Source organism: Euprymna scolopes, chromosome 18 (genome assembly GCF_053919585.1).
Source record: "Euprymna scolopes isolate OS-2025 chromosome 18, ASM5391958v1, whole genome shotgun sequence".
NCBI classification, from domain to species: Eukaryota; Metazoa; Mollusca; class Cephalopoda; order Sepiida; family Sepiolidae; genus Euprymna; species Euprymna scolopes.
In genome coordinates this window covers 126,157,491-126,182,336 of record NC_136499.1, presented here as the reverse complement: position 1 = coordinate 126,182,336, position 24,846 = coordinate 126,157,491, and the positions used below count along the sequence as shown (strand labels likewise).

General features: G+C 35.7%; 1 protein-coding gene across 1 annotated transcript in view; it reads left to right on the top strand.

Annotated features, from left to right (window-relative positions):
- Positions 1–11,169: 11,169 nt before the first annotated feature.
- Positions 11,170–24,846, top strand: part of LOC145297809 (uncharacterized) — a 121,986-nt gene continuing 108,309 nt past the window's right edge. The window contains exon 1 of the mRNA XM_080144122.1: positions 11,170–11,692. The gene's annotated coding sequence lies outside the window, so the exon portion shown is untranslated. The remainder of the gene's footprint in view (positions 11,693–24,846) is intronic.

Here is a 24,846-nt window from a genome sequence, read left to right as displayed (position 1 = left end):
GTGCCCCCTCCATTCTGCTGCCGAAAATACTCGATTGACGTGTGGCATCGTTTGTTGACTCCGCCGTCGACCTCTCCTGTTTCCGGCACACTCTTTGTAAGTGGCCTGTGACGCCACAATTAAAACATTTTAGCCCCCTCGCCGGGCAGTTCTTCCGCCCTTTTAACCCACTGGGGTGTGAGGTCCTCCCACACCCTTCACAAGGACTATTCTGAGGGGTTTTGAGCGGCTGCTCCTTCCGATATGGTTTTTTCTCGGTTGTTAATAGGCCAAAAGTCGAATGTCCCTCTGAGCCTCGTTGCAACTGAGGAGCAGACGTCTCTGTAGTTTCTAAACTAACCAGCCTGTGAAGCTTCTGCTCCACAATGGTTAGAATATTTGCTTCGGCCAGCAATTTACACTGGTACTCTGCATTTGCCAGACCAGCTACGAGTTGGCCAGCTACCATGTCCTCCGAATAGTTTACGGCTTGCCGGCAGTTCTCGTTGGGGCACAGAACCGTGAAATTGCAAAACCGTGCCTGGGACCGAAGCTTTGCCAAGAACTGTGTGGGTCCCTCCCCCGTCTGTTGTCTGATGTTATGAAATTTATGTCTATGCACCTCCGGGTGTAGACCTTTCACCGCAATGAACTGTATATGCCTTAAGAGTTGTTCCTCTGTGACAGAATTGAGGGTTCCAGGCCCAACTAAGTCAAATAAAAGTCTATTTACCTCATTTGAGCAGGCTGTCCTTAGTTCATTGCGGATTTCCACGGGGTCGGTAAGGCCGCACATTTGTTTGTATCGGGCCCACGAGTCGATGAAAAGCGCCCAGTCCGCGTCGGTGAATCCATGTTCGATACGTGGCCGGTCTGGTTTCTTGGTGTTAGACCGACTCGAGGCACTCCCTCCGCGAAGCTCATTGTTTTCTCTTTGCAGATTTATTAGTTGTTGAATCAACTGCATGTATTGGCCGTCCTCGTGTTGTCCTGACGCCATTATACTCCAAAAATCGTGCAAAAGAAATTATGTTGAAAAATTAATCCTGTTCGTAGCGCCATGTAAGGTTTCCGAGTCGACTATCGTCATAGTCGTCGTTCTTCTCCCGGTGCGTGCGTGCGTGCTCTATATATACTCCTAATCAGACGACGGTGTCACTCTTTTGTGTGTCCCGTCTTAATGGTCGTTCCTATTCTCTACAAATACCATCAGCTAGAATCGAAACCAAAACATTTAGCGCTCCAGCCTTAATCGTTACCATTTGAGCGAGCGTCAGATGGATAAGAAATGGTAAAAATTAACAAAATTTAACATATAAATATATATTTGTGCATGCGTACCAGAACAATTTGAGTCTACTTACACTTGCCAAGTTATATTTTTTTTCAATTTTGAACTTTTATCAGCTATAGCTATATATATATATATATATATATATATACTAGCATTAGCATTTCAGCCCGGCGTTGCCCGGGTGTTTGGATGTGTATGTTGAGCAAAAAAGAAAAAAAGTGGTAGTAGGAAGGCAAGCTCGAACCCGTACCGCAAAGGAGGAAAAGAACGGGAAAAAAGCGTGACGGCTTTGCCGTTACGACTACCGCAAAACCGGAAGTGACTTCTTTTAAATTAAGGCTAGACAATCGAAAGGAGACGATGACTTTCAAAAAATATCGGCGAAAAAAGCGACCCCTCCCCCCTGTAGAAAAGTGCCCAGTTGGAGGTGAAGATATTAATGTTTTTAGCCAATTTTTCGATATTTGTCGTCTGAAAGGTCGAACTTCAAAACAGTTGGTAAAATCCGTCGCCTCTGTCGAAAGTTTAAGGCAGACATGCAAACATACATACATTTATATATTGGTAACTAAAAATTTTCGACCCAAACCAATTAAAAAGCTTGCCCTATCTCTGAATACCGTAAAATTTCAAATGTTTAGACCAGAAATTGTCTGAGTAATTTGGTAGAGACCGCAGAGGTCAATTTTTTAAAAACTTTGACTCCTATTATGACCCCTTTACATTATTTGCTTTGGGCTCTAATCAAGTTATTAAATTAGATCATGTCCAAGGAAGCTATATCTAAAATTTCAAGTGTTTATACCCCAAAATTGTCGGAGGAGTTTGGTACAGTTCTCAAAGGTTAAATCGTTGAAATTTTACCCCTTAACAGCCAAATTTCTGGCCAAAAACGGATCACAAAGATTTTCTCAAATCTCAGTTCCCTGTATATCAAATTTCGAGTCTGTATACTTAAAACTGACAAAGTTATTGTATAGGGAAATGTACACAGACACACAGACAGACACACAGACACGTTCACTTTTATAGATATATAGATAATCTGGGAAGTTTCTTTAAAATGTTTAAAACGTTTTAAAAAAATTAATAAAAATTGTCCTTCGTTCGAACATTATTTTGTCAGTAATATTCCTTATCGTTGAATAGTTTTACTTACACGAACAAACAATAGTATTAATGTTCTTAAAGGGATCATCAGCTGTTTACCATGAAACACTGTTTTGGAGATTCAAAAACAATATATATATATATATATATATATAAAACAATGGTCCACAAAATATGCAATCATTTGACCACCATTCCTCGCATTGCTTTGCAACCTTGCGTCTCAGAGGATGTACTTTAAAAGAATAAAGATAGACACACAAACGTAGTGAGTTTTATATATATATACAGATTTATCATTTATTTATTTACTTATTTATCTTTATTTATTTATTTATGATGTTATGAAGGGTCCAGGAAGATTGAAAGACCAAGAAGGAAAAGCACTAACCAGACCTCAACTGGATGAGTGCAAAGAGAACTGGGACCCTGGGGAGGCTTATTGCCATACAAATTACAGTGAGGACCAATAGTCGTTGCCAGTTAAAAAAAAAAAAACAATGACAAACGGCTATTGAGATAACGCAAATTCATTTGCAAAGGTGAAAGAGGTGGTGAGTACTGGACATTTGGGGAGACTTGTTGTCACCTAGACACTAGGGAACACCGCAGGTTGTTGACAGAGAAATCTTTGATGATGGCCTGTGTGAGAACTCCTGGGGAGTACAAATAATAATACAGTGTCGCCCCTCAAAAAAAAAAAAAAACAATACTACAGCTTTATTTTAAGACTTTTATTGAAAAAAATCAATTCAGGTAACTTGATTATGTAGTAGAGCTGACATCTATTCAATGTAACCGCCTTCAACCTCAATCATCACCTTGATATAGGTCCGGAACTGGGAGCATACCTTTTCCACAAGCGCCGGCAGGAGCTTGGCGAATACTTGTCAGATGGCAGCAATCAGGCTGGCTTTAGTGTTGTGGGAGGTCATGTTGGTGATGTTGATAATATTTTCGATGTCCGATGAAACGAAGTAGTTCTGCAAGTTCAGGTCGAGGGAGGAGGGGGCCAGTGAGAGAAGAGTACAAAGTCATAGCACTCCTTCTGAAAGCAAGTCTGGGTCTCTTTGGACTTGTGGGCCAACGCCGAGTTCTGCTGCCACACTCAGAGTCTGCCAACGGTCACCTGATTGCACCAGGGAATCACCACACTCTTCAGCATATCTACGTACACTTTGGTGTTGACTTTCAAGCTGACTTCAAAGATGTGAGGTGGCATGATGTAGCCCTCACTTGAAACCACACGAAAGACCATAACCGTGACCAGAAACTTTGTTTTCATCACCCTGAGCACGCCCCTGTTATTCATAGCAATCCAACGATGCATTGTGAGGGTGCTGACAATGGTCCTGTTGTCATAATTTGGATTGACAGAGAGCATACTTATTGAAAATTGTGTCATTTTCAGACAGGATAGAAGGCTCCTATCGCTCTTGTGATTTGTACACAACTGGCCAACTAGTAGATGGTCTGCAATATAAAAAACAAAACCGGTTTTTATCAAATGGAAATGGAATCATGTCGTATTTTCGAGCGACAATGCTATTGTTTCACTTTGTAATAATAATAATAATAATAATAATAATAATAATAGTAGTAGTAGTATTTTGTAACCCTGTATTTCTGCGAAGCATAGTCAACAATGAAACGTTAAATGACATGATCCTGGCTGCCGCACATCAGATGGAGGGAATTGCTGGTTTCACTCTACAGGTCTCCTTGAGAACGAATGTTGCCCAACAATGTTGCCCAACAATGTCGCCCAACAATGTTGCCCAACAATGTTGCACAAGATGGTACCGCCATGTCACCTGCCGTTATTCAAAACACTCCAAAGTGTCCGTACTATTTGGATTCTTTCAATTACTTTTTTCATCTGGAGTGTTATATTCACAATGTTTCGGCCAGTGTAACCTCCAACCTTCTTCAGGGGTTTCTTGTCCAAAAAGACACGTGGTATAGTGGATAAAGTACTTGATAAAAATTACACTCTTCTGGAGGTCGAAGGTGCAAGCAACACTCAAAGTACAATTACGAATAACTTAGGATTTCTAGCCAGTCATTGTTGGCGGAACAAGAGCATGCTACCCCCGTGTATTAAATAAAGGATTCCGTTAAAAATTCCATGCAAATTCCCTTAGTTTGGTGAAAAGATTCCTTAGTTAGACGGAACGATTCCTGAGTTTACTAATGTACACCTGAAGAAGGTCAGAGGTTACATTGACTGATATATTGTGAAAATGACACTTAAGATGAGAACAGTAGTCCAAAGAAACTAATTAATACGAATAATCGATCCTCATCTAAAAAATTCAGAACATTACTCTAAAGCAGGGATCTTCAAAATATGGCCTGCGGGCCAAATATGGCCTGCCAAAGTCTTTAATCCGGTCCGCAAAGCTCTTATTGAAAACGGAAAAATATTCAGGAAAAAAAATTTTTAAATGGAAATATGTGAAAATAATGTGGTGTTTTTTTTTTTTCTTCAGAAAATGATTAAAATAATGAGGTTTTCAAGAATCATTTTCGCTAAAAAGCAAAATTAATGAGCAAAACAGTATAAGTTCAGGTACTTTTTTATTTTAACCCGCGTGGCTTTAAAAAGTTAGTAATATGACCCCCACCCCTGTTCGAAAACTTTGGAGACCTCTGCATGGTTTCCAACCATTTTGCTGCAGGGCATTAGTGTACCATGAAATGATTACCTGTATGCCACATAGAGATTATAGTTAAAAGGCATTTAATTCCATTGTGTTGTATTGAAATTATTAAAGAGTCACTAACTAGGTGCTCTGTGATTAAATGAAAAACAACCAATCATAGGCTTTCTTTTTAGATCCTCACCAACACCCACGAGAGCAGTTTTTACATATTCCCTTTTTTTTTTTGCTTGTTGACAAAGACAACACATCCCATCAGCTCTTTCCGTCATTTTAACACCAGACACGTGTGAGGATTTTCGACAACTGCCGCACAGAAAAACTCAAGACTTACTTATTTTCCTCAACCCAGCCAAAACGATGCAGGAAACCTATACCGTTAACAGGACGAATCTTACAGATAAGTTCCACAAAACATGACTGTTTTTGCAAGGAAACATTCTTTTTTTCCTTCTCTTTCCTATAAATACAAGTCTTTTTTAATATTTTTCATTTGCGTTTGTGTTCTTTTTCTTTCTTGTCGACGTCACAATATTTTGTTACCATATATAGTTGGGAAATACCCACTATCTTAATTAATAAAAATAAAATTAAATTAAATATTATTTTAATTAAAACTTTAATTTTTAAATCATGATAACACCACTCAGTTCAAAATCACAGCATTTCTAGAATATAAGCGTTCCATGCAATCTAATTAATATTGTTTGTGTTTATATTAGTGATAGGGTGCCTACGCATTTTTGGTACCGCGCTAATTTTAAATAGTATCTTCAGGTTGAATTCCAAGTTTCACAATATTTTTTTTATGATTGAATTGTTAGGTGGAAGCATAGAATAGTTACAAAACATCCTCCCCTCCTCATGTTAAGAATGGCTTTCAGAATAATAATGTTATTAGTTCAGCACGGTACCAAAAATGCACAAGTACCAGTGGTAGGATCATTAATCTGAATATCATTTTTTTTTTTTAATATCGAGAATCGTTATTGAAGCTTTACAGAATATGTTAATTTATGTAAATAAAAATTCTCCTGGTATAATTTTCTTTGTGTTTTTTGTCATTTTAATGCAAGAAGGCTTCATAAGTAGTAAATATTTCTTTTTGTGATAGGAGGGCCATGAAAATTTAAAATAATCATAGTGTGTCGCTATGTAAAAAGTTTGGGAACCACTGCTCTCAAGTGTGTCCCACTTTAACGTTGATGGCCAAAGATTATGTGGTATTGGAGATGTTTTTTCATACCAAGTTTGGTGGAATTTTGGCTAATACTTTTTGATTCCATAAATGTTGATAGTCTTTAGCTGTAGTTGCAGTACTGGTGGTGGTCCCCCCACCCCTCAAAAAGTGGTAGTAGTGGGAGAGGGGAATCAAAACAACAGTAGGCAGTTTGGGTGGAGAGAGGTGTTCAGAAAGAAATGTGGTAGTAGGCAGGCTGGCTCGAACCCGTAATGCGAAGGAGGAAATGAAGGTGAAAAAAAGCGTGACGTCTTTGCGCTCATGGAAAAAACGGAAGTCGCAAACGTCGAAACTAAGGCTAGTCAATCGAAAGGAGACGATACTTGCGAAAATGTCAGTGAAAAAAAACGACCCCCTCCTTGTAGAAAACTGGCTAGTTGAGAGTGAAGGAATTAATGTTTTTAACCAATTTTTCGATACTTGTCATTCGAAAGATCGAGGTTTAAATCGATATCGATTTCATTATGTTCTGACACGACTGTCGGAAGGTTTTGCGAGACATACAAACACACACACACAAATTTTTCCCTTTATATATATATATACTAGCAGGGATACCTAGTGTTGCCTGGGTGTGTTGAGGTGGTGTAGTAAGGAACTCTAGGCGGTGTTAAAAAAAAGTGGTAGTAGCAGGGGGAGGGGGATAATAAAAAAACAGTAGGCAGCCCAGGTGGAGAGAGGTGTTAAAAATAAAAAGGCAAAACTGGAAATCACAAGTGTCGGAATTAAGGCTAGTCAATCCAATGAAGACAATGACTTGCAAAATTGTTGACGAAAAAACGACCCCTCCTTGTAAAAAACTGCCCAGTTGAGTATGAAGGAATTGATGTTTTAGGCCAATTTTTCAATATTTGTTGCCCGAGACTTCGAGCTTCCAAACGATATCAGTCTCCTGAGGATCTGTCACGTGTGTCAAAAGTTTTTGGCAGACATACACACACACACACACATACACATATTTTGCCTTTTAAATTATAGATGAACTAGCGGGGTGTACCCGGCGTTGCCTGAGTGTTCGGAGGTGTGTATGTTAAAAAATAAAACGTTGGCCGGGTGTTTGGAGGTGTAAAAGAAAAAAAAAGTTTTAGTAGGAAGGTAGGATTGAACCCCGAAGTTTTGACGCGAAGGTGGAAACGAAATGAAAAAAAAGCCAGGCACCTAACCATCTCAGCCACGAGGGGAGAGATATTAATAAGCGTGTTAATTTAAGGTTTATAAAGTGAAATATACAGGTGCGAGGAAGTTAAGTGGCGTGATATTTGACCTAGTTCTGTGCTGCAAGCGAGTTACTGTTTCTCCCGCCCCATCATTTGCTTTTCGAAGACACGGCGATGGAAAAATAGCTGGTAAAATAGCTGGTAAAAGTCGGGCAAATTAAATACACATGCGACCCTCATTCTTAAGTCGTAGATATTACAGTTTAGACGTGAGATAAAAAGTTTTAAGGAGTGAGCCGAGCGAGAAGGGCGACGAAAAAAGCCTTTTGCAGACATACACAAAAAGTGCACATACATACACGCACATATTTTCACTTCTATATTTATAGATAGACTAGCAAAAGTACCCTGATTTATGAAAGTACTAGTGGGAGTACCCGGCGTTGCCCGGGTGTTTGGAGGCGTGTGTGCTGTTAAATAAAAAAGAAACAGGGGGGGGGGGGGTATAGGATCAAACCTGAAGCCCTGAGGCGAAGTTTGAAAATAAAATCGGCCAGCCAGAATGAGTTACTGAAAGATGTTTGAATTTATTTAAGAACCAAATTGACAGGTGCGCGCATGGAAGTTGTCGAGCGTTACAACAACGATGACGACGTAGGTTTGTTTGTTATAAGCGAAGTAAAAAAAGAAAACAACGTTAAAACTTAAGCGGGGGGTAATCAAAACATCGAAAAAAAACACAAAAAAAAACTAACGTAAGGCAAACGAACGATGTTAAATGTAAACATCGAAAAAAAAAAAACAGAAAAACGAACACATGAAAAATGGTTGTTTCGATATTAAAATTGAAAAAATCGGTGGGTACCCGGGTGTTTTTGGGTGTGTGGTCGGGGGTGGATAAGCAAAGTAAAAAAAAACCCAGAAAAACGAACGTTACGTGCAAAATGGCTTAAATAACACTGGTTCAATATTTAAATTCAAAAAATCGAAAAAAAAAAAAAAAAAAAAGACATCTCACACCACGATTTGAACCCAAAACGTTTAGATAACAAACCAACGTGCTAACCAACTGAGCTAACGCAACATACATGAAATTTAGTCAGTTTTTCAACTATTTAAAGTAAATCAGGTCATGACGTCATTTAACGCATGCATAGAACCGGTCGTCGTCATGAGAGGACCGTTTTTGTTGATCCCCCCCTGTTGAAAATTGTTGATTTCGGGGTGAAAAAATGACCGTTTTTGGCCAATTTTTTGAGCGAAGGATAGAGCTTCAATATGATACCGAGTTTGTGAATTTTCGTTGTGTCTGTCGAAAGTTTTTAGCGGGCACACAAGCACTGGAAATTAAAAGACGTTTCAATTATACCAGTCATCATAGGTGCAACTGGGCTTATGAAAAAGAACTTTAAAAAGTACATAGCAAGCATACCCGGTGAACCAAGTGCAAGTGAAATACAAACGATTGCACTGAAAGGGACGGCTAGAATCCTGAAAAGATCTCTTGGTTGGACTCACTAAAATAGGGGTAAATGTCAGACATCTGGTTGGATGTCCCATCCCCTAGAAGAAAAAGTTTAAGAAAAATGAAAAAAAAAAAAGACATACACACATTTCCACTTTTATATTTGTATATTTGTAGAAGACTAGATCCCTAAAAAAAAAAAAAATGAACTTTTGTTTCAATCAAAATAGCAGTGAATGCCCGTACAACCAAAAAAAAAAAAAAAAGATTAGCCGCAGTAGGCAAGCTTGAATCTGTAACGCAAAAAAGGAAAAGGAGGTGAAAAAAAGCTAACACGCTATCTGTTACGGCCATGATGACTTATGACGTCACGACGGGTCTAAATAATAAATGACGTCACATTTTTTAAATTTCTAGGTGTATGACGTGCAAAAATTTCAACGCAAAAAGTGATCCCTCCTTGCAAACAAAAACGCCCAGTTGACCAGCACAGAATTAATCTTTTTGGACAATTTTTCATCCGAGAGATTGAGCTTTCTAACATTACCAATTTTATCACGGTCCAATGTGTCTGTCAAAAGTTTTTGGCACACACACACACACACACACACACACACACACACACACATTTTCCCTTTTATATAATAGACAGCGGAAAACTTTATTCAGTCACATGTACCGTTTGGTATAGATTGAAGAAGTTTGGACATTGTCCGCATAACGAAATGAAGACTTTGGAAGTTCTGTCAACAGGTATCTTCAGACGAAGATAATTAATATTTGAGCATGGCCTGGATATAGACAGGAGAGAGAAAGAGAAGGGGGACGTCTTTCCTCATCGCTTTCAGGGTGCACTCTGCTGACCAACCATGATTCCCAAAGGGGCTGAAGTAGTTATTCAGGGGAGAGATGACATTAACGCACCCTGCAACTGATTGGTCAGAGAGACCAAATTGCATAACAGGAACTGTTCTCCAGATCTATCTCCAAGCTAAGAAGATCCCTAAAGATGTATAAAGGCCTCACAGAAACTAGATCTATAAAGCTCCTCACACCCTTAGACAAATGAATTGATTAAACCTATAGGAATAATACAATCATACAGCCCTCATCTTATATAATTAAACCCAGCCTGTTACCTATTCTCTGCGGCCGGTCATTCAAAATGCATTTTTCCAGTCTATATAAATGTTAACATCTACTTTTGTTGCTGGTACAAATATATACACACTGACAGCAAAGTAAAAATCACAACACAGTTGATCTACAAAAAATATATTACTTTTATTTCACATAGACAAATCAGCTTTTGATGATAAATTATTACTCTGTGTTTTGACGTTTCTGAAAGGCGTGTGGGTGGGATGAGGTGGAGTGCATGGTTGTGTCATATACCAGCTGGTGAATAAATGATGACACGGCCTGGCTTTCTCTCTGACCGATTGACTGCCTTTTTCTCTGTGACGATTTTATTTATAAAAACATCCTTTTCCTATTGGAAGGTTTAATATTTCTTTTGTCTATTGTTTCAACCTTTGACCCATATCCTCTCACATATTTCTGGGTCAAATTATGCATTCCGTAAGACAATGGTGGGAAGTCCTGAATTCTTCACATTGAATCCATTTGCGTATGTGCAACCTGCAACCCATCGGATGTTTGTTTTTTTCTTCCCAGGGTTGCTTGCCACTATCTAACAACCCCAGGTTCGACCACTAGGGTGGCTTCCAGAGCTTGATAAGTGGTGTCCACCCTTCCTATGTAAAAAAAAAAAAAAAAAAAAAAATTTTTTATTTTAGGTTATTATGATTGTTATTAATTAAAATACTCCTCAATGTAAACCTTGTGCCTGACTTACTTAGTATTATAAAATATCTAAATAACAACACCAAAAAAAAAAAAAACTGTCCGGTTTCATTCAACTAATCGAATGTTAGATATTTATATTAATGTAACGCGTATATTATTACGCGTTTGAGCTTCCGTAGTCAACTGATTACCTGACGAGAAAAAGGCCTATGTTGAGTGGTTACATGAAGCTAAGGCATGCGCTGTTGTGAATTTCAATTCACGTGGACCTGCACGGGCGTTGCAGACGGAAAAGGGTCGACCTAGAGGAGCGGGGGGAGTAGAAGAAAGCACTAGACACTGCCTGCTGCCACGTTTGTTTTTACTACTCTTACCGCGACGACTGCTGCTACGTCAGCGACACTATCTCCCACCACCTCCGCGACTGTTTTTACTCCTACTCCCTCACTGACGCTTTTCTCTTACCACGTCCAAGTTGATATACTATGGCGACTGCTTAGTTTTGAATTTTAATGTCTTATGGAAATCTCCGGAAATATCACTGACAATCAATTTCCATAACGGCCAACATAGGATGCTTCTGGATTAGTAAAATATTTATCGAATTGTTGATCGATTTGTGAAATTTGTTTGAAAGAAGGAGAAAAACAAGTGCGTGTTTTTTCACCTTTAACAAAAAAACATCTCGGAAAGTACTTGTATTTTTTGCGGATGTGCCAAATGTATTTGTTGCGTTGATATCGGATATTCCTTTCCGCGGATTATGCGAAGTGTTGTTCCACCTGTGTGAGTTTTTTTGGATACTCCGACTCTAACCTTTGTCTTGTGTTTTTTTTATTATTTTTTTAAATATCGTCCCAATTCAAATGTGGATCTTAACAATGCGCACCCGTCACAACATACGGAAAGAAACACTTAATTTTTAAAACATTTAAATTTAAAAAAAAAAAATTAAACAGGAACAAAAAAAAACAAGTAAGTATTCCGTCATATTTAAATTTTTTAAAGTTTGATTTTTATTTATTTATTTATTTTAGGATCACAAAATGGACTGTAATATTGGACTAAATTTACTGTAGTTTAACTTTATCATCAACAACACATGACATTTTATTCAGCATTTGGTGTTTATTTAGAATTAAATCTTTTTTCAAAAAAAAAAAAAAAAAGAAAAATTTTTTTTTTAATAAAATAACTTCGTGTACGTACTCGTCACGGAACGAAAATGTCATATTCCAAAAAATCACGTAAATTGATCGAGTATTTTTTTGATTAAGAAAATAAAAGGAAGACGTTATGTTTTGATCCGCCATGTTTTATAAATCAGGGGGAGACAACTCAATTCGAAATATCGAAATCAAAATTAGCTTTATAACTGCTACAATTTCCTATTAAAATCACGAAAAAAATTGTAAAAAATATATATCTATCTAAAAAAAAACTACTTGATCAATTTACGTGATTTTTGGAATATGACCTAATGTTCTGTAACAGGTATGTACATCATAAAAAAATTATGCAATTTAGTTTTTTAAAAATAGGTTTAATTGTAAGCACCAAACTTTGCACTAAAGACAACAAAACAAAAAAGTGGTTTAAACAAACAAACAAATAAACGTTACCAAAGACAAGATAACTTTTTGGCTTTAATGCGATAATCGCTCAAAATTCGAAACCAGTATTTATTTATTTATTATTTTCGATTTTTGAGCAATTACGGAGAATCCCTAGATGACTGTCTGATGTCAGCCCCCCCCCCCTTTTTTTTTTCTTGTTCTAAGTTGACAGTAATTTCGTAAATAAACGATTTAAAATAAGTTAAACACGCACAAAAACTTATCCAGGTAGGAAACAATAACTTATGGTAAATTTTTACATTAGGTTCACCTTCACAATTTTTTACATGGGGGGGGGTATTCTGAAAGCAGTTCTTAATATGGAGAGGTTGGGGTGTTTATTCCGAAAGCCGTTCTTCATAACGCGTTAGATGCTTAAGCACCACATTTTTAACTAGAGCCACGAGGGTGGGGGATAAATATACAACAAATACAGTGTCGGTCGCAGAGAAGTAGATTTGTTTACCTCGCACACGTACAAACATGGCCGCCAGTGAATTAGAGTGCATAATACAGGTCGTTATATCTCGAAAACTACTTGTCTCTGAAAAATTTAAATGAGATTTTATATAGCATAGTGGAAAACGTTTAAAAGTCATCATTTTAAAGAAAATTGTGAAGGTGGACCTATTGTAACATTGTGTTATATATTTGTTTTGTTTCATTTGGGGGGGGTAACACTTTTTCGAATTGTTGCCCCTTATTTACAATGATCCCCACGGGACAGAGTTAGACACCAGGGTCGTTTTTTAAAGTGGAGAAAAGGAACAAAAATAAAAATTGTCTCAGTCGTGAAGGATTTCTCCTCCACTGACAGAACAAGAAATTGAAGTGCAGAGCACTCAGCACTACACTTTGATCTTGTCCCGAAGGCCAGGTATTTATTTGTTCCCCCACCGAGCAAATTAGGCACAAGGCCGATTTTTAATGTGAGGAGTGAAGGGAAATGGGGACCAACTCTCGGGGGAGTAGGGGAGCTGGATAGTGACAATTGGTATGAAGGGTTGCCCCTACATTGACCAAGGTCTTATATGTGGGGTTTCCACCATCCACCACATATGGTCTTTGCTTGCAGTATTTGCCGGAACAGATACTACACTTTGATCTTGTTCCGAGTTGTCGATACTGTAAAATGCCCCAAATTTGTATCGAATCAAACCGACTTTTGCCGAAATAAACTTTAAACGTGGGTTAGGGTAGGGTTAAAAAAAAAAAAAAGTAAAATACTTCCGGGTATTTATGCATTTATACCGTGCTGCTAAAATAATTACATTATTTCAAAACCCATACTCAACATGGAGAGTGTGTTTTATAATTATTAGGTGCATTTTCGGCGGACCTGAACGAGAATTCCCCCCCTCCCCCAGAATGGCTTTCGGAATAAACACCCTAATCTTCCCTTGTTAAGAACGGTTTTCAGAATAAACATTCAACCTCCCCATGTTAAGAACGGCTTTCGTGTTTTGTTTTGTTTTTTTGCAATTTTTTCAGTGTATTATTCTTCATTGGACACTAATATATAGGGGGTTCTCGTTCATGTGCGCCGTACTTTCACCTAACAATTGAATAAACAAAAGATATATATATATATATATTATTTTCAAGCTAAATTCAAATTTTACAGCATATTTTGTTTATTCAATTGTTAGGTGAAAGTACGGCGCACATGAACGAGAACCCCCTATATATTAGTGTCCAATGAAGAATAATACACTGAAAAAATTGCAAAAAAGCAAAAACAAAACACGAAAGCCGTTCTTAACATGGGGAGGTTGAATGTTTATTCTGAAAACCGTTCTCTAATATATATATATATATATATATATATATATATATATAGTACGGTACCTTCTCTGCTTAAGCACTCAGTCACGTTGAAATTCTGTAAATGTACCAAATTTTATTACAATTTGGTTTAATGACGAATTTAATAACCAACGTATGCCGTGATAATACAACCTGATTATTCGGACATACTATTCTCACCTTAGTCGCAACCTGCGCATCTTTTTTAACTGGGTTCCCAAGTTTGAAAACATCCGAAGAAGGTCGAAAATTAGATCGGTCAAAACGTTGTTAATATAACAAACTAAGATGAGAATACTAGTTCAAATAATCCAAAAGAAATAAAGTGTCAACGCGCACCTGTCGTATAAGCGACAAGTTTATTTTTATATTTGTAGGACTTGTGTTCTGGCGTTGCTCGGGATTGGTTTAAGTATAAAAGTTATCCGTTAAATATTTTTAGATTTTAGAGTGGCGGCGGATCACTGTGCTGATTGTGTGTGTGTGGGGAGGGGGAGTTTTTTGTTTTGTTTTTTTCTGGTGCTTCTAAGCAATAGGAACGGGGGTAAAAAAAATCAACTTTGTAAACTCAAACTAAAAGTTAGTTCAATATTAGGTTGATATTGGTTTCGGGTTATGTTAGAGTTTAAGTTATGAATAATTTAGGGTTCAATTCGTAATGGGTAGATTATTCGAAGTTCCTTAACAATCGTTATCGTTACTTTTATTTATCCAGACACGAGAATTTTTCATTAACGTCTTTTTTTTTTAAGCAGCTCCCACCATTTTATATTTAAAACAGAAAATAATTAATTTTACCGGTGACGTGCAGAGACCCTTTTCTGTGCAGATGCTCAAGTGAAAATAACGGTGTCTCGGTGGATGCATTCCTCTCAAAAGGCCACTTTTAAAACAAGAGTAAAAGGGCAGGTGCTTGGGCACCCCTAGCACGTTCCTGAATTTTACTGATAAAACCAAAAATGCCACCACCCCAATTTTCCCATCCCAAAATTGAGAGCCATTCGCTTACCATTTTACATCAAATTAATATCAGAAAGTGATCGAAATTATATCAGAAAGTGATCGCGTACCTTAAAATATATTATATTTATTTATTTTTATTTTGTCGTTTCATTTTTCCAAATATTTAGAGAGAAGTGTTGGGAAAGAAAATGTCAATTGTAGCAATATTGGAAAATATTTTGTATTTAATTGTGTATCTGTTGTCGCTATGTTTTGCTAATCGAGCTATGAAAGAAAACGGTACACACAAGGAAATTCAACATACAATTACAAAAATCAAACATGCTATAATCATTTCTTTTGCGCTTTCTGTGCTTTGTCCTTGAAGGAGGAATCATTCTAGACTGAGGGGCAATTTTAATTTTGTTTCAATCCGGTGACCTTCTTCAAGGGAGCGAAAGTTTCCTCACAATAAAAAAAAAAAAATCTTAATCAAAACTAACAATTTATTATTTAAAAACCCGTTTGGTAATTATTCTGTACTTTTACCTAGCATTTTAATAAACTAAAATACCGTAAAAACTGAATTTTAACTTGAAAATTCTAATCTAAAAATAACACGGTAATAATAAATCAAATATGCGGCATAAATATCGGTATTGTAAATAAATAAATAAATAAATTAACGTGATTTTTTTTTTTTTTTTTTTTTTTTTTATCAAATGCCAGAAAACTTTATTCGAGTAAAAGCAGACGTTCTTGGCTTTAGGGCCAAGATCAAGGTGTAACTCTAGTTACAAAGACCCTGTAACCTCCCCCTACTCAATTTCTTCTAGGGCCTTGTGTCTAAGTTTGTTCTTCATCGAATTTTTGCTTTTTATCTTTTTTGAATTTCTTTTTTAATTTTTGGGTGCTAATGCACTTACTGATCCGCGCTATTTTTTAAATCCTATTTTAAAGTTGTATGATATGTTTTGTTTTTTTATTCAATTATAACGTTAAAGTATAGAATATGTACAAAACACCCTCCCCTTCTCATGTTAAGAATGGCTTTTTAAATAATAACGTTATTATTTCAGCACGGATCAATACTAGTACCAATTTGTTCCTTTTCTCCGCTAAAAACGACCCTAGTGTCTAACTCTGTCCCGTGGGGAGGCATTGTAAACAGGTACTCTAATAGTTTCTTCCATCGAAAACAGCTAAGCTTAGAAGCTAGACTTTGAAACTTAGAAATTTCCTTCCTTCTACCTGCTTTCCTTACTGTACTGATATTCAGAAGTTTAAATGTAATGTAAACCAACATCTTGTTAATCTTTCCACGTGGCGATATGCCTTGTTGGGGGGGGGGGGGGCGTGAGTAAAAAAAAAAAATTTTTTTAAATCATATCTGGTTTTTAAAAAATTCTAACGGAGTAAACATTGTAATTTGTTATGTTTGACGTCCATGGATGACTAAGTACACATCACGTTTTTCTCTCGTTTGTCTATCTTGATTACGAAAAAAAAGTTCGCTCACAAAATGGCTGACAATTGTTATTGACTCGTTTTGTCTGATTTGTTTTTCCAAGCGGTGACAGCTAATCAATCTACCGTATTAATTTGTCTCATTTTTTGCAGATTTGTATTTAATAAGCACGGTTTGATTTTATTTCTTATAAAACAAAACCTTAACCTTACTGCTAACTTTAAGTCCGGGTGGCAATAATTAAACACTGGTTTTATTTAGCATTTGCAAAATATAAAAGTTACTTCCACAGAATTTAAAACAACTAAACTGACTTTTGCCGAACTAAACCTAAAACTTAGTTTTAAAAACTATTCCGCAAAAATCATCGAACGCTTCTACAGACTTGGGGCGAGACTTTGTAGTCGATAAATGGAGTTTTCAGATTTAAAAAAAAAAAAACAAAAAAAAAACAATGGTTTCAGCTGATTTTTTTTTTTTTTTTTTTTTGTCAATTCTAATAAATTACAATGGTAGCTTCCAAATTATGCAGTCGAAATTATCTGAATATTACTGAAAAAGCAACTTCAATCGTGTTAACGGGTGAAATATTGCCGCTATCTTGTTTAAATCAAAACGGAAAAGTGCCTTTCTTTTGAACTCTCCTGTGTCTTAGGATCGTTTTCATCAAATTTTATTATTTTATTTTCTGTAATAAATAATTTTCTACCTTATCGATTTTCGTAATTTTTGGATATAATCATCTTAAAAACACGAGGAATGCGTAGATACCATTGTTTTCATGTTGAATTCAGTTGTATGATTTCCGAAATTTCGTCCCAATAGTGTAGAAGTGCCTTAAAGTGTTTTTTAACGAAGTGACTATTCGCAGCCGGCTGCGGCTATTCTAAAATGCTATTCGCAGCCGGCCGGCGGCGAAACCGGAAGTTGTCGAGTCGACGCTATTGATCTCAAAATTATAAAAAAAAAAACCTTACCAGAAATTTATATTCACTTTATTGAAAAGAGCATAAAATTTCACATTGAACCTGAAAATTACGTAAAAATTGAACTAATAGAAAAATTTAGATCGATTTTTAAAGTTAAAAAAGTTAAAAAAAGTGAACTCGTAAAAATCAATGTATTTGTATACGTAAAAAAATGGCTGCTTGTAACATCGGAGAAACGCGCTTAGACATTTTGTAAACATTGTTTTTAAAAAAATAAAAAATAATACTTCTATTATGTTTTAAACGACTGTAATAGTTTATTTTGGAAGTATATTTCATAAGGAAAATAAACAACCCACTTTAAAAACAGAAATTACGAGTTTTATATATTTTATTCGCAGTTTTTTGTTGGGGGTGTCAAAAATTCCGCCTAAAATTCTGATACACCTAGCGGGCGGGCAACGAAGCCTGTAAAATGGCGACAGGTAGCGTCAGTCTCCAGGGGTTGATACCATCTAAACGGTAAATTTGCTGTGGGGTTGATTATCAGATTCGTTGTCAGCGACCCGAAAACCTGTGTAAGAAGGCAGGACTAAAGTGATCGGTGTTATGAAAGAATGGTAATATCGCGGTTCAAAAATATCAGTAAATACGCTAATTTTATTAAAAATAAACTTTGCCAAAAAACACAAATTATTTACTAAAAACAAAAATATTTCGCAACTGAGCAAGTGATAAAGCCACGCCCATGCCGTTCTCTGTACCCCAAATTCTCCGCTGTGTTAGTAATGAAAAACTAAAACAAATAATTAAAATGAAAAGACATGTTAAATTCTCCGCTCAAAATAAAAAATGGGAGAGAGAAAAATTAAATTCGCCACTGTGTTGGTAATTAAAAATTAAAACAACTTATTTTTTACTTGTAAACTGGTTTATTAATTGTAGAAAACAAAAATAAACGGGAGAAAAAAAGCAGCTCAAAATGAAAGAAATTGTTAAATTCTATTACAAAAGAAAACAAATTATTTTTACAATTCTAGCCAAGAATTTACTTAAGATTTGTCTGACGTCACTTCCGGTCAGCTGATGCGACCGGCTGCGAATAGCATTTTAGAATAGCCGCAGCCGGCTGCGAATATCAACGGCCTTTTTTAAGTAGTGTTGACTGTTGAGTTGCTAAGTTAGAATGGCAGCAAGATAGTTGGCATGAGGGAGGCTCGATGGTTGCTAAAAATGGAACAAAATACTGATCTAAATCCACCCAATAAATGTCACAGTGACAGTTTATTTATTTTTATTTTATTTTTTTTTAGGGGGGGGGGTACTTCTACAGTTTAAGCAAGACATTAAAAAATATCGAAAAAAGGTTATATTGTACGTATCCGTTATGGAATGAAGTTCTCCGGAAAAAAAAAATTTACTTTCATCAAGTAGTTTTGTGTGTGTGTGTGTGTGTGTGTTTACTGTTTTACAGCTAAAAAAACAATTTATGATACTGAGCAAAAGGTTCGATTTTTAGGAAGAAAAGTTAGTATTAAAGAGAAGTGTCGGCGCTTTAAACCGAGTTATCTCCCCGTGGCGTGTTCAAAAAATTCAAAGAGTGCTACCTTCAACGCGCTGTCATAAAAACATGTTTTTTTCCGCTGTAAAAAAAAAAAAAAAAAAAAAAAAAAAACGATCAAATTAAGTTTATTTATTTATTTATTTATTTTTGGTGCTAATGCAGGGCATTAGTAATGCATTTACTGATCCGCGCTATTTTTAAATCGTATTTCGACGAAGTTTAATTAAAGTTTTATGTTTTTTATTCAATTGTAAGGTTAAAGTACAGAATAGGTACAAAACACCCTCCCCCTCCACTCCCCAGGTTAAGAATGGCTTTTTTAAATAATAACGTTATTATTTCAGCAGGGATCAGTAAGATGGCATGAGTACCTTTTTTTTCTTTCTTTTTTTTTTCTTTTTTTTTTTTTTTTTTTTTTTTGAGATCTTCAGTCCATAACGGATACGTACAATATAACCTTTTTTTTTCGATATTTTCATTTTTTTAATGTCTTGATTAAACTGTACAAGTACTATTTTTTTTTAAATTTAGTAAATACGATTCTAATTTTATGATATGAAAACTTACCAAGTATTTCGTCTTTTAAAATTTTATGTCAGGCCGTCAAAAATATGATACGTAAGAAAAAAAAAATGTCTGGATTTCCTGATTAAGAATATTTTACTATTCAAAAATGTGAATATGTATATTTAAATAAATTTTGCACTTGTCTGATCTTTTCAACCATTAAATTTTAAATTCTTAATCGTCAGTCATTTTAACACAAATTTTTACAAGAAATTTCTAAGAACGTAAACTCAATCTACTTAAATCAAATCATTTAGTCGGAGCGAGTTATTATCCTTAATATAGAACTGGCCCAAATGAGATAAATTAATAAGTCCTAATAAATGCTCAGCAAGTAATATTTTGCTACATAGTTCAATACAAATAATAAAATCAAGCAAAAGACAATCTTTAATTTACTTCTTCAATCCAACACTTCTTAGCAGACATTTTTTTTTTAACTTGGGAGTCACCACTTATCAAAGTCTGAAGGCCGCTCAAGGATAAGGGTTAATGAATGTAAGATGATAGTGTAGTAATCGTTAATGGTGTAAATTGGGTAGAATTTGATTAGTTCAACAAGTTGTTTACATTAGATTCGAAGGTTACCATGTTGTATTCAAGCAAGTATTCAAGGAAGCAGGCCAGCAGGACAGTATTCCATAGGAAGGCAGTTCGGGAAAAGCAGCTTTGTATATGAAATCTGCGTTTGGATTTAGGCATAGAGAGTGGGGAAAATCGTATATAATGGTTATAGATAGCCGAGTGTTTTTTATGAAAGTTTGACAAGAAGGGGACCATAGATTGGAGTTCAGTCGAGCACTTGCCATGAATATAATGATAGAGCAGAGATGTTTGCAACATTTCTTCCATGGAAAAGAGGTTGCAAGAAAGAGAAAAGGGCATCACCTGCTAGATTTCAAAGCCAATTTTATACTAAAGGCACCGAGATGCTCCTGTCCAGATGCGGTAACAGTACTCCATTTTAGGGCATACCTGGCTCTTAGAGAATTGCATCGACATTGAAATACCTACTGAAGCAGTAGAGTGATATAATCATTTTTTCCATCAATCTTGCCAACAGATTTGTTTTATGGGTTCTATTTCAGATCAGAAGTGAAGGTCAGTTCCAGAAACTCAGCAAGACATGGAGCTTCCCCAGAGACAAGAGCCATTCATTTCACTTGGGGTATGATGGGGATCAGAGCGATTATGATGAACGGAGAGAAGCTCGGTTTTCGATGCATTAAAATTAACCAACCACCTTTTTCCCCATTGCACCACGTTCTCAAGATCAGAAGAGAGACAATCAGAAAGATCTGGGTTATTGTCGCTATAGATTGTGGTGTCGTCTGCATAAATGTCTAAGAATGTGATTTGGGAGGTCATTGATAAAGATCAGGAAGAGAGTTGGTCCCAGGATGAAACCCTGAGGGACACCAGAGTTAATGTTATGAGTTTCTGATTTTTGCCCATCAATGACAACTCTTATAAACCTATCAGAGAGAAATGATTTAATAATTGAGAGGACATTTCCAGCTATTCCGTAGCTGGCTATCTTATGAAGTAGACCTTTATGCCATACTTTATCAAAAGCCTTCGATACGTCAAGAGCTATTACGAAGCCCCCGTCGAGAGATTTACTAATCTGTGTGATATAACAGTTATACATCAGCTGTTGATCTCGTGGAATGGAAACCATATTGCATGTCACCGAGCAGGTTATTTTTTTGGTTGACCACTTCTTTTGAATGTTTTGCTGACTTCTTTGTTCAATGAAAAACCATTGTATGTCGAAATTACGAGTTCCTTTCTCACACTTTTACAGCAATGATCATATATTATTATAATGATATTCAGAAAACGCAGCTTCATCAAAGGGAGATCACTTTCACATTTCTGTCCAAGGTTGCCAGTTTAACCTTTTTTTAAGCCAAATTACATGAATTTGCCCGTTTTTGAAACAGTTTGACTTTCAAAAATTGTATTTGGTCTTTTTCAAAGCGTAACGTACAGACTAAGGAAGGAACGATCAAAATATTGTACTGATGATGTAAAAATATTTGCTGATATTCACACATTAACTTAGTTGAACGTGACCTACATAAATAGAAGGCCATTCCACTCAAGTCACGTAACCTGCTGACATCACAGAATAAAGTACAGGTGACCACGATTTGGCGATAGACGATTATTAGAAGGATTATTTTAAAATTGGTGCATTTTAAAATCAATGATTAAAGACACTTAAAAAAAAAAAAAAAAAAAAAATGAAACTTCACTGTAATATTTTCCTGGCAAAAAAATCCTCCCTTAAAAATTGTGTCCAAAATGTAAAATAATTCTTTACTCTTTCAGAAAAGAAAAGTCACTTTTGGGTCAGTTTTATAAATTCCTCGATATTCCTTCTTCAGATGTATCTTGTCAAGCTCAGGAATTTGGATCGAATTTCAAACGGAACCCTTTATTTATTTCACAGGAATAGCATGCTGTCGTTCTGTCAGCCATGAGTGGATAGATGTTCTAAGTAATTCACAATTGTATTTTTTGGTCGTCCACACTGAGGATTGAACCTTCAACCTTTAGGAGAATATCATTTTTACAATTAATTTTTCCAAGTCTACAAGAATCCATGGCACAGTGGTTAGAGTACTTGGAAAAATCATTTGTAAAAGTGACATTCTCCTGAATGTTGAAGGTTCAATTCTCAGTGTTGGCAACCGAAAAATACAATGACTAATGGAATACTTCCCCCGTGAAGTAAATAAAGGGTTCCTTTCAAAATTCCGTCTAAATTCCAGAGTTTGACAGGAACATTCTTGAGTTTGACAAGATTCACCTGAAGAAGGTCGGGGGTTACCACAAGATGAGAACAGTAGTCCGAAGAATCCAAGCTGGAGTGGGTTAATATGCGTGGTTACTAAAAAGATAAAATTTAGAGTTTTAAATCAAGACAAACGGTGCTTACTGCTTGTCCAATATCCAGAATTCCCTCCATCTTAAAAAAATAAATAAATTAATTAAAAAAAAATCTTTATGATGTCCGTATTTGTGATGGAAAGAAAATATCGCACAGCAAAAAATCATGCAAATTTATCAAGCAGTTTTATAAGGAAAATTAAATTTCATGGTTAAACTACGATGATCTCTCGACGCCATCTTGAAACGAAGGAGATAACCTTAAATCGAGATTTTAGAAAGCCATTCTTAACATGAGAGGAGGATTAGAAAAAACTAAAATTCGCTTTAAAATTATTTTTTTTAGAAAAAATAAAACTACTTGATCAATTTTCGTGATTTTTTAGTGGACGATATTTTCTTTCCATCACGGCTAGAGTATTATTTTATTTTATTTTTATTTATGTATTTTCATAAGAGGTGATTCATTCTAGACATTGGACAAGCATCGCTTGTTTTGATTAAAACTTTAAATATCATTTCGGGGTAAACACGAATATTAAGAGAGTCGATCGTGGCCTACGTAAATAGAAGGCCGTTGTACTAATGTCGCGTAACCTGCTGACGTCACAGAATAGAGTACACGGATACGTACGGATTTTTTCTTTTTGTTTTTTCATATGAAGGAAATACTAGACAAGAGGAAAACAAACATTTCCTTAAAATATATGGTGTGTGTTCATTATAGTCGGATATTTTTAAAAAAAAATGCATTTTCAGCAAAAAAAATAATAAAAATTCGCGCCACTTCGAAATTAGTAAAAATTTCCAAAATTATGAAAAATTATCAATTAAAAATGTCACGAAAAAAATTAAATTTATCTAATAAAACACAGTTTATTGGTTCCTTTTATTACGACTAATTCCGTGTAACAAACTGGCTTATCTAAACTTTCGGTATTTTAAATTAGAAAATGGCTGCTCGAGAAATTTTATTTAGTATATAAGAAAAAGTTCTACTCGAAATTTTCCGTAATTTCTTTTTTTTTCGCTAATTTCGACATTATACGTCAAAATGTGATAGTATTTTTACTTAAAATACATGTTTTTTTAATCTATCGAATTATAATGCACAAAAAAACACCCTAATTCATATCGTTAATAACACTGATCACCGCGGATCGTTAGGGGCACCGTGACCTTTCTGTTGCAATATGTCGTTTTTATCGTCCATTTTAAAATGTGTGGTTGGCTCTCCAATTGTAATGACACATACAAATCATGTGCCGTTGCACGAGTCTTGTCGTCGAAAACTAATCTCGGTAACCAGTTTAATGTAGGTTTATTTACGACTTAAATAAAAGCTTGATTGCTGGTGTGCTTATTTTTCTTGTTTTTTTTTTTTTTACTTGACTGCCTAGTGCCTAAGTGCCTCTCCTACAATTCTCCAATGAAACTTGTATTTAGAGATATTTCTTTTCAATAAAAAAAAATTGGGGTTGGTTTTACAATCCACAGAGATACGAAGGTAATTTCGTGGCCAACAGTCAACACAAAACCTACATTTAAAAAAAACTTTTTAAAGGGGTTTTCGGGTGTGCTGAAAACGAATATCGCACTTACAATTAGAGCCGGTACCTAGTTTTCGGGATACTGAAAAAAGACTTTTCCGCATATTTCATGCAGTAGTGTAACACGGCGGCCATATTTGTTCATATTTGTAAAATTTTAATTGGTTTCTTTTATAATAACGACTCTTATGAGTGTTCGAGTATGCTGAAAACTAATATCCCATTTAAATTTTTCATAAAGTAGTAGTTTTCCGGACATTAAGCAATGTAATTCTGTTATAAGTGGTGGCCATTGTTGTACGCGCAAGCGCGCGCACATATATTTTTTTTATAAAAAAAATTAACTCTTCATTATCTTTAAAATTCATTACGTCGTTTCTGTTTTGAACAAATATGGCCGCCGCATTACATTACTACATAAAACATGCGGAAAAAGTATCTTTTCAGTATTGTGAAAAGTAATTGCCGGCCTCAATTTTAAATGCGATATTCATTCTCAGTAGACCCGAAAATCCTTAGAAAAGAAGTTTTATAAGGTAAGTTTTATGTTGGTCTACTAGGCCACAATTTCCGATACGAAAAAGTGGTCAAAAATTAAAAAAATATAACAAATGCAAGATAGGTTACTCTTCTACCTATCTGGGAAAGTTTTAGTGGTTTTACTCACTTTAAAACATTTAATCGGTTCGAAAAACATAGTGCCGACTGATAAATGCAAACAAGAAAAATGGCAGCGAACTGACACCTAAATATGTGAAGTTTAAATAATAACTTAAAAATAAGAAAATT